The 8,407-nt window shown below is 31.8% G+C and overlaps 1 long non-coding RNA gene across 1 annotated transcript; it reads left to right on the top strand.

Moving 5' to 3' along the window:
* Window positions 1-1,111: 1,111 nt before the first annotated feature.
* LOC120354348 lies at window positions 1,112-2,950 on the top strand. Its single transcript, XR_005572971.1, has 2 exons — window positions 1,112-1,587; window positions 2,822-2,950. It is a non-coding gene; the product is annotated as an uncharacterized LOC120354348 (long non-coding RNA).
* Window positions 2,951-8,407: the final 5,457 nt, after the last annotated feature.

Raw genomic sequence — 8,407 nt, 5'->3', positions numbered from 1 at the left:
AAGTCATTCCGTTGATTGGGAGATGAGATATCGTATACACAGACGCACATACACTCATACATACACACACACACACACACACACACACAAACACACACACACACACATACAGACCAATACCAAAAAACCACTTTTTCAGACTCAGGGAACCTTAAAACGTATAGAAATTTAGAAATTGGGGTACCTTAATTTTTTTCGGAAAACAATACTTTCCTTACCTATGGTAATAGGGCAAGGAAAGTAAAAAGTAGTCAAGGTTGTAATGAATTTTCTCCTCTTTTCACTCCCATGAATTATACTTCTGTTACCGTTCAAAAGTTACAGCCAATTGAATGATGATTTTTATTTTCTAATTTTTCTTGCGATTTTACTGTTTAAAGAGTCTCTAAAACGAGTAAAATACATTATAGAAACTTGCGATTGGTCTCAAATGAGAGAAAATTTCATGCTCTATAAGCATAGTTGCCTTAAATTGATCTTGCATTACTGTTTATTATCGTGAAAATGAGAAAAATATCGCAAATTTCTTGATTTTTTGAAACAAACGTATCTTACTTCACGATTATATTTTTACAAAAATCATTCCCCTACATAAAAGAGTAGATTCTTTTCTTCAAATCAAGACCAAGTATCATTTTGAGTTACCGAGACACACAGTTTTGAATATAGAAATTGGTCATTTTTCTATGCATTGAAAAATATGGGCTAAAATACACTACCTAAAGGAGAAATTTTCTATTTTTTCAACAAATTTTAGTGACATGATAAATGATTTTTAACCGCCTTGACGAGCTGATATGAACAAGCTGTATGAGGAGATGTGATTATTCAGTCATTTGAAGTTTTAATCCTCAACGTAACCTTATGCATGCCCCCCACTAGGAAATACTGAAATCATGATCATGAAATACTGAAATAACATCATGAAACGCCCTCGAAATTGGAATAATTACATTAGATTAAAATGTGCATTACAATTTAACTTATCATTGGCTTTTAAGAAAATTAGGTTGCAACAGCGAGGAAACTCAGACACAGAACCATTAAAAATTAAAATTAAGCAAAGGAGATCAGAATAATAGTGGATGATGAAGTGATAATTTATTTTTGTCAAAGATTTACCTTCAAACTCATAGGCTTAAAATTACTAAAATTCCTGCATACAAAATATTATCAATTGTATTTTTTATGCTTGATCAAATACACAGCTGCAAGATCAATAAAAAGTGGTTCAACTGATGAGAGCACAGCAGTTATTTCAAGTCCTTTGACATTTGCAATTGTTAAAAATTTTCTTGTAATATGCTTTGAATTAATTGCTTTTTAGGAAGTCTCCAAACAATAGAGAAAACCTCTTATGATAATATCATTCGAGTTCATAGAGACATTGCAGTCAACCAACCAAGGGAAAACAAGATTACTCGCGATATCAAAAAGGCGATTCGTCGTTTAATCAACGGAGAAATAAGAATTACACACTTTCTGAGCGCAGTGGCTCATGGTGTCGAAAACATTGTCAATAGGCCACTGCCTAGAATGAGTGGTTCCTTCTTGATATTGCTGGAGAGGATGAAGTGATGTGAGAAGGTAAGTGTCAGATTGGCGAGATAACCATTACAATGGTCGACAGCCAAAAAGTTACATATTACTTGTACCTTGATTTTAGTATGTGGAAATTATCATTTATATTAAAGCGACAGAGTAATTTTTCATTTCAAATGGGATAACCAATGAATCCTAATGTAATATTATTCTTGTGAAATAAACATTTAGCTGTATCCATAATTTTTACCAACTCTGCACTAGTGACACCCTGGGTTGGAGAACTCACTCATGAACTGTTGTATTGTAATTTTTGAAACCCGCAAATTTTTATTATACAGAGTTGATTAAAATTATGAAAACAGCTAAATATTTCTTTTACAAGAATTATTTGAAAGGAGGTTTCATTGGGGATCCTATTTGAAATGAAAAATTACTCTTTCGCTTTAACATCTTTTTCCCTCATATGAATCGAAATTCATTTTTTTTAATGAGAAGATGGTCATGTGATACATGATTTCAATACAGAGTTCCAAGAGAAAATCGCACATTGATATCTCAACCCGTATCAGTTTGTTGATGTAAAAGTTGCAAATTAGCCAGCTGAAATCATGTGTCAGCCCATGAAGGACTGTCTGTGTGACAGCTCCCAAATAGCCTCAGCTGATGTTATGAATGAATGAATGAATGGAAAAACTGTAGTAATTGCATGCAATGAATTCTTCAACTGGCTTAATGATAAATCACAACAAATGTTTTACTTGAGCAATTTCAATGTTATTTGTTATATCCTGAAAAAGGACGAAGGAGTCGGTAAATTTTGTTGGCCAACGAGCTTGAGCTGTAAAAAGAGTCGAAGAATATGTGTTCAAAATTTGAAGTTGATTGATCAAATCTTTCAAAAGTTATTGTTGAACATACACACGACGGAAAACGACTTTGGCCTTGAGTTGAAAGTAAAAACTCGCTAATGCTCGATTAAATATTTTTTATGGATTCTATATGCATTTTCTAAATGCATTTTTATTGATTTGTATCACAGCCTACTATAGATTATCTAAAGTAAGCCATGTTGAATGCATTTTCTATATGCATTTTAGTTTGATGTTACTATGATTATATAAATGTCCTAAATATTTATTGATAATCTACAGATGTGGTTCAATCAGTTTAAACATGTGATGATAAGATGTTAGGAACTCCTGACTCATAAACTAGGTAATATTACTGTTTTCATTCAAATAACTGATTTAAAAAAAAATAATTTTCATCTTTTCAGGTTGTCCGTATCTCCAGAAGAGGTTGTAAATATTAGGTGGATAGGAAATATTATTAGGATAGATCTGTAAATATTATAATGTATTAATATATAAATAAATAAATTGCAACTTGAAAATTATGTAGAATATCAAGACTTTTTATTTCTATCATTAAAAAAAAAACACCTTGTGTGACTAATTTGTTTCAAATTTTCGATGTAGTGTTTTTCCTCACATGAAAAATCACTGTTGTTGGGTCTAGTCCAACAAGGAAAGTTCAGACTTGATCATTGTTGAAGCATTGTCCAGATGCTGCATTACAGATCTGACTCGACTAAATTTATAATGTACAGCAGACAGCATTGGAATATTCAAGAAATATATTGAGAGTCATAAGAAAATATAATTGGACTAATGTGAATAATAGTGCTTACTATTAAATTGATAAAATCTATCACTTTATTTTTTAATTACAACACAATATAATACAACTTGGATAAAATATAAAAATAGAAAGTATAAATGAATGTTAAATATAGATAGAAATACAAATCTCAGAACCCTTTTAAATTATTTTATCACAACTTAATTGGACATTAATGCCATTTTCAAGTTTGAAAATGAATCGGAATGCTTCAGACTTGAAAATGGCATTTAATGTCCAAATCATGTAGTGATAAAATAATTTAAAAGGGTACTGAGATTTGTATTTCTATTCATATTACAAAAAAGCCCTAAAGAAAAAGAGAAATAAGTGTTTATATGTGATTGAGAAACTACTAGACAAATAATTATTATGAAAGTTTGGGAATATGTTGTGTGAATAAGTCTCAAGTCTAGTAACACACACATCAATTTTTGAACTTACGATTTTATGCAATCCTAATAATTTGATTAAATTGAACAAAATTTGACAAACATATATTATGATGTGATCATGAGTTTGTCAAGCTCCTGGTAGAGTTTATAAGGACGGCAAAAAATTGTTCATTCAAAAATTGATGTGTGTGTAGTTAGACTTTGGACGTTCGATAAAAATTAGTTAGAATTTTTATTGTACAACCAAAACTTGAAGTAGCTTTAGACACATCGATTTTATATCGTGGACGTGCATTTTCAATGATTTCCTCCAGCTGCTTGCCAGTAGTAAAATATTTCCATTTAAAAGCCAAAACATAGCCTCCCACACATTTTCTCTTACCTTTGAACCAAATAAAATAGAATTTATTAGGTCATGTTTATTATGACTAGACTGCCTGTTTATCAGCCTGCAATGTAAACGCAATGCTGTGACAACGTCCCATGTTCATGAACATCACAATGTCCCACTTTTGTTTCAGTTTTTCTGGTAGGAATAGGCACTCGAAGATGAGAGATACTCCCTAAAGTAGGAACTTTGAATTTTACCCATTGAATAGTCAATATTGTAAATAAGGATATTTATTTAAAATAACTCTTATTCTTTTGAAATACAAAAGTTTTTTAAGTTGCCTGATTTAAAAAAAATGTTGTAATTAGTTTGTGTTTTATTTCTGGTTCAAAATTTTTCTTAATAACTCAATATTTTCAAGTTCTGAGAGTTTATTGAATGTCATCATTCTATTATATTTGGTTTTTAATCAAATAAAATTCAAAATTTTTAGTTTTATTTCTGGATTGAAAAATGACTCAAATCAATTCAAGAGGATAGCATAACCTATAATTTTTAATCATTCATAACTCTACCTTCATTGTATTATCATTCATCCCATCATCATCACCTAGGCTTAAAATACTTCTACAAAGTCGCCTTTGTAAAATAATAAATAAATTAACAGGATTGACTCGTCAAGTACTTCAAAGGTCTAGAAATATTTCTAGTTTGATCATCGTATGACTTGTTTATCAATAATCACCTCGGTCGGTTCTTCTAAAGTTGCGTTTATTCCAAAGTTATCAACAAAATGTTTATTTTTCCGTCCTTATAGATTCTATTACATTAAACGGATCTTGACAAACACCTAAGCACATCATTTGTATGATAAGTTGCAGTATGTTCAATCTAATAGAATCTATAAGGAAGGAAAAATAAAAATTTTGTTAATAACTTTGGTGTAGACGCATCTTTAGCTAGGCACTGAAAAGCCTTCCAACGAATACCACCAAATAGTAGCAAAGCTGTCTTAAATATTACTAAGAATATTTATGATATGAATTATGGAATTATCTGATACTTTCATTAAACATAGGATGTCTAATCTGGCAAGTCGAGCAGTTTATTCAGAACCAGTTATTGCAGATTCGGCTCATAGTTTCCAATACGTATGATTGACTCTTATTGGTAGAAATACTGTATATTTAACTTTGAATATAATATTTTTACCCTTTTGAAAATGAATATTTCTACAAATTTTGAATTTTATTCGGGAAGCTTTCAATTGTAATTAAGAATTGTGAATTGTAATTGAGAAATAGTAAGATGTAAGTTACATGGGAAGTTGTTAATTGAAGATTAGAAAATATTCCACTTGTCCAACGTCACATTCCATACTTGCATTCTTTGCATGAATTTTAATTCAGATTTAATTTTAATAAGATCAACTGGATTTTCAACAGAAATTTCTGACTAACATATCTCATTACCGTATCTCAAATTGAATTAATACTTTCTCAAATACAATTCACTATTCTTAATATTACATGATGTGATAACTTCTAAAATACGAATGTCTATTCTCAATTATTGGGCTACAATTGATACTTTCTTGAATCAAACTTGAAAAGGTACCTATAGATTATCTCAAGTCTCGTAGCCTATAGGTAATACCTACGGTACACATTTATAATCAATTCAACCAGATTTTAGCGAATACTTAGCCGTGATAAAAAATAGCCATTTAATAACAATAATAATGCTTTTATTAAATCAAGAGCTTTTACAAACAAAATTTTGTAATAATTTTGAGTCAATACAATATACCTTTAAATAATAACTTTTCCACTGAGTAAACTGAATTCCATTCAATCACAACAATGTATGAAAAAGGATTGTCTGTTTCATTGTTAAATCATGACTAAGTGCCAAGAGTCGGTTAAATTTTAATTGTGATTAATTCCAGGAGAGCCAATCAGACAAACCGTATTATAAAAAATGCCTTCTCTGATTGGTTCTTGTGAAATTAATCATGGTTAAAATTTAGCCGGCTTCTGTGCAACTGACATTAATTAGAAGTTATTATTAATATGAAATATATCAATCGAATATGAGAAAAATAACATTGATTTAGAAAAAATCATCAGTCTGTAATAATTATTTTAGTAAAAATAGAATTGCTATCACCCGATTTCATTCTTTACCTATTTTTCCATTTTTTTTTTAAATAATGCAATGTTTCCAAATACCGGTGACATAGCCTATTAAAATTACGCCAAAGATAAGGCTAAAATCAGCGATTTGAAGTGCATTATTGTATTTCGAAAATTACACAAGGTACATCTAATTGAAATTTTGTAAAGTTTATAACAAGATAAGCAATGCAATTATTACTGATAAAAATGTACTAGAATAATGTATTAAGAAAGTAAAACCGGTGATTAGGTTAGTGATTAGTTTCCATAATAGGCCTACATTTATTTCACAATAAATTATTTTAAGCTGCCGTACTACTAATAAAGAATTTACTTTATTATTGTAGCTACAATACATACGGCCTATCTAAATAAAAACTGTTGATTGAAATAGTCTTCTACATAATTTATTTTAGACCTTAATACAAATAAATGTAAAAATGATTCAAACTTTTCTATTAGCTAGCTCTACGTAACGTATTGTTTTAAATTATATTCATATAGGTATTTTAAGTTTTAAATCAGTTACCTTTGATTTGTAACTTGAAGTGAGTTCTAATAATAATAAATAATTATAAAATGTATAACGCACTGTAAGCATGTAAGCACTAAGCAGTAAGCAGTGTTAACATAAACATAACCTTTAAACCGTGAAGTGTAAAGTTTATACAGAGTGGAAACGTGGAACGATCCTATCGTTCAAGTCCACTCAAGTTTATTTTTGTCTACATTTTTGACTGTCGACCAGCTCTCCAGTTGAACAACTTTACCCACCCGCTGATGGCAGTTCGACTGTTCTTATGACGTCATAAGGACGGTCAGTTTACAGAACTGTCACTTTGCAGGACGGTCAGTTTGCAAGACGGTCAGTTTGTAGGACGGTCAATTTGCAGGTCGGTCAGTTTTTAGGTCGGTCAGATGGTATACACCCGATGATGATTACATTAACATGTCTCTCTGTAGAACTGCTCCTATCTACTGTGCATGCGTATTATTTGTTCGAGTATTGTTGGAGCAGTTTGTTAGCTGCTACTTGGAAAAATAGCTGTTACTTCCTTTCCATTTTGAATGAACGCGCACTCCACACCGTGAGTCCGTGATCGGGTCACATGAATTGGGAATATCTGGAACTCAAAATATCTTGCAGCTAGCCGGAATTGGAAATATATGGAGCTCCGAATATGTTGACAGGCGGAACTGCGAATATCGTGCAGGCCGGCGGAACTCAAAATATCTTGTCAGCTGGTGGAATTGGAAGTATGTGACTATGTGGAATTAGAAATATATCGAACTCACAATATCGATCGTTATTAGCAAGACTGTGTTTCTGTGGGATGAAACAAATTTATCGCATAACAAATGAAGGGTTCTATAGTTAACCTAAAATAAATTCATCAACAGTCATCAGTCTTGTTTGAAACAGAAACAGAGTTTTGAAAACTTGCATAATATGTACATGACTATTATTTTATAATTTTAATATATAATGAGCCATGAATTACTCTAAGTGGGTAACTATAGTGAGGTCCACGTTATAATGGCAGTGGAAAAGGATAGGAGAACAGTGTTTGTGATTCTATGCCTTGACAGATTATATTTCTACATTGTTAAATAACGATCTGGTAGCGTTGCAGAGCTAGAAAAGTATAGCACTATCTGCTTTGTCGAATGACAGACAAGGATAGCAAGTCCAATGTTGATCAAATACTGACATTATAACGTGGACCGCACTATAGTCCATATCATTCCAGAAAATAAGTCAGACTTGAACCATTTCTCAATCACAAACACATTACCAGTACTCCCACTTTGGCACCAATATTTTGGGTTCCAGATATTTCCAATTCCGCCATCTGACAAACAAATAATTTGAGTACCAGATACTCCCAATTCCGCCTAGCAACATATTTCGAGTTCCAGATATTTCCAATTCCGCTGTCTGACAAATATTTGGAGTTCCACCCAGCAACAGTTTTCAAGCATAGGACATTTAACATTGATATTTTGAGTTCCAGATATTTCCAATTCCGCGGCCCCCCGTGATCACAGTATACATACAGTATGGAAACTTTGCTAGTACCCTGACGCCAAAATCCGCCATCTTGTTAGGAAGCGCCGCATTGTAATAGTATTGATGGTGGGTTCGGATCACTTTAATGATCCGGATCAATTGATCTCTTTCGCTGCCACGAGCCAATCAGAAGGCCAGGATTGGAACTTCCCAAGGTCACGTGACGTGTCTAGTATTTGCGTCATGTAAAAAGCATTGGTTGGATTAC

This window comes from Nilaparvata lugens, chromosome X (assembly GCF_014356525.2).
Source record: "Nilaparvata lugens isolate BPH chromosome X, ASM1435652v1, whole genome shotgun sequence".
NCBI classification, from domain to species: domain Eukaryota; kingdom Metazoa; phylum Arthropoda; class Insecta; order Hemiptera; family Delphacidae; genus Nilaparvata; species Nilaparvata lugens.
Note: the sequence above shows the minus strand (reverse complement) of the source record. Positions and strands in the feature narration are given on the sequence as shown.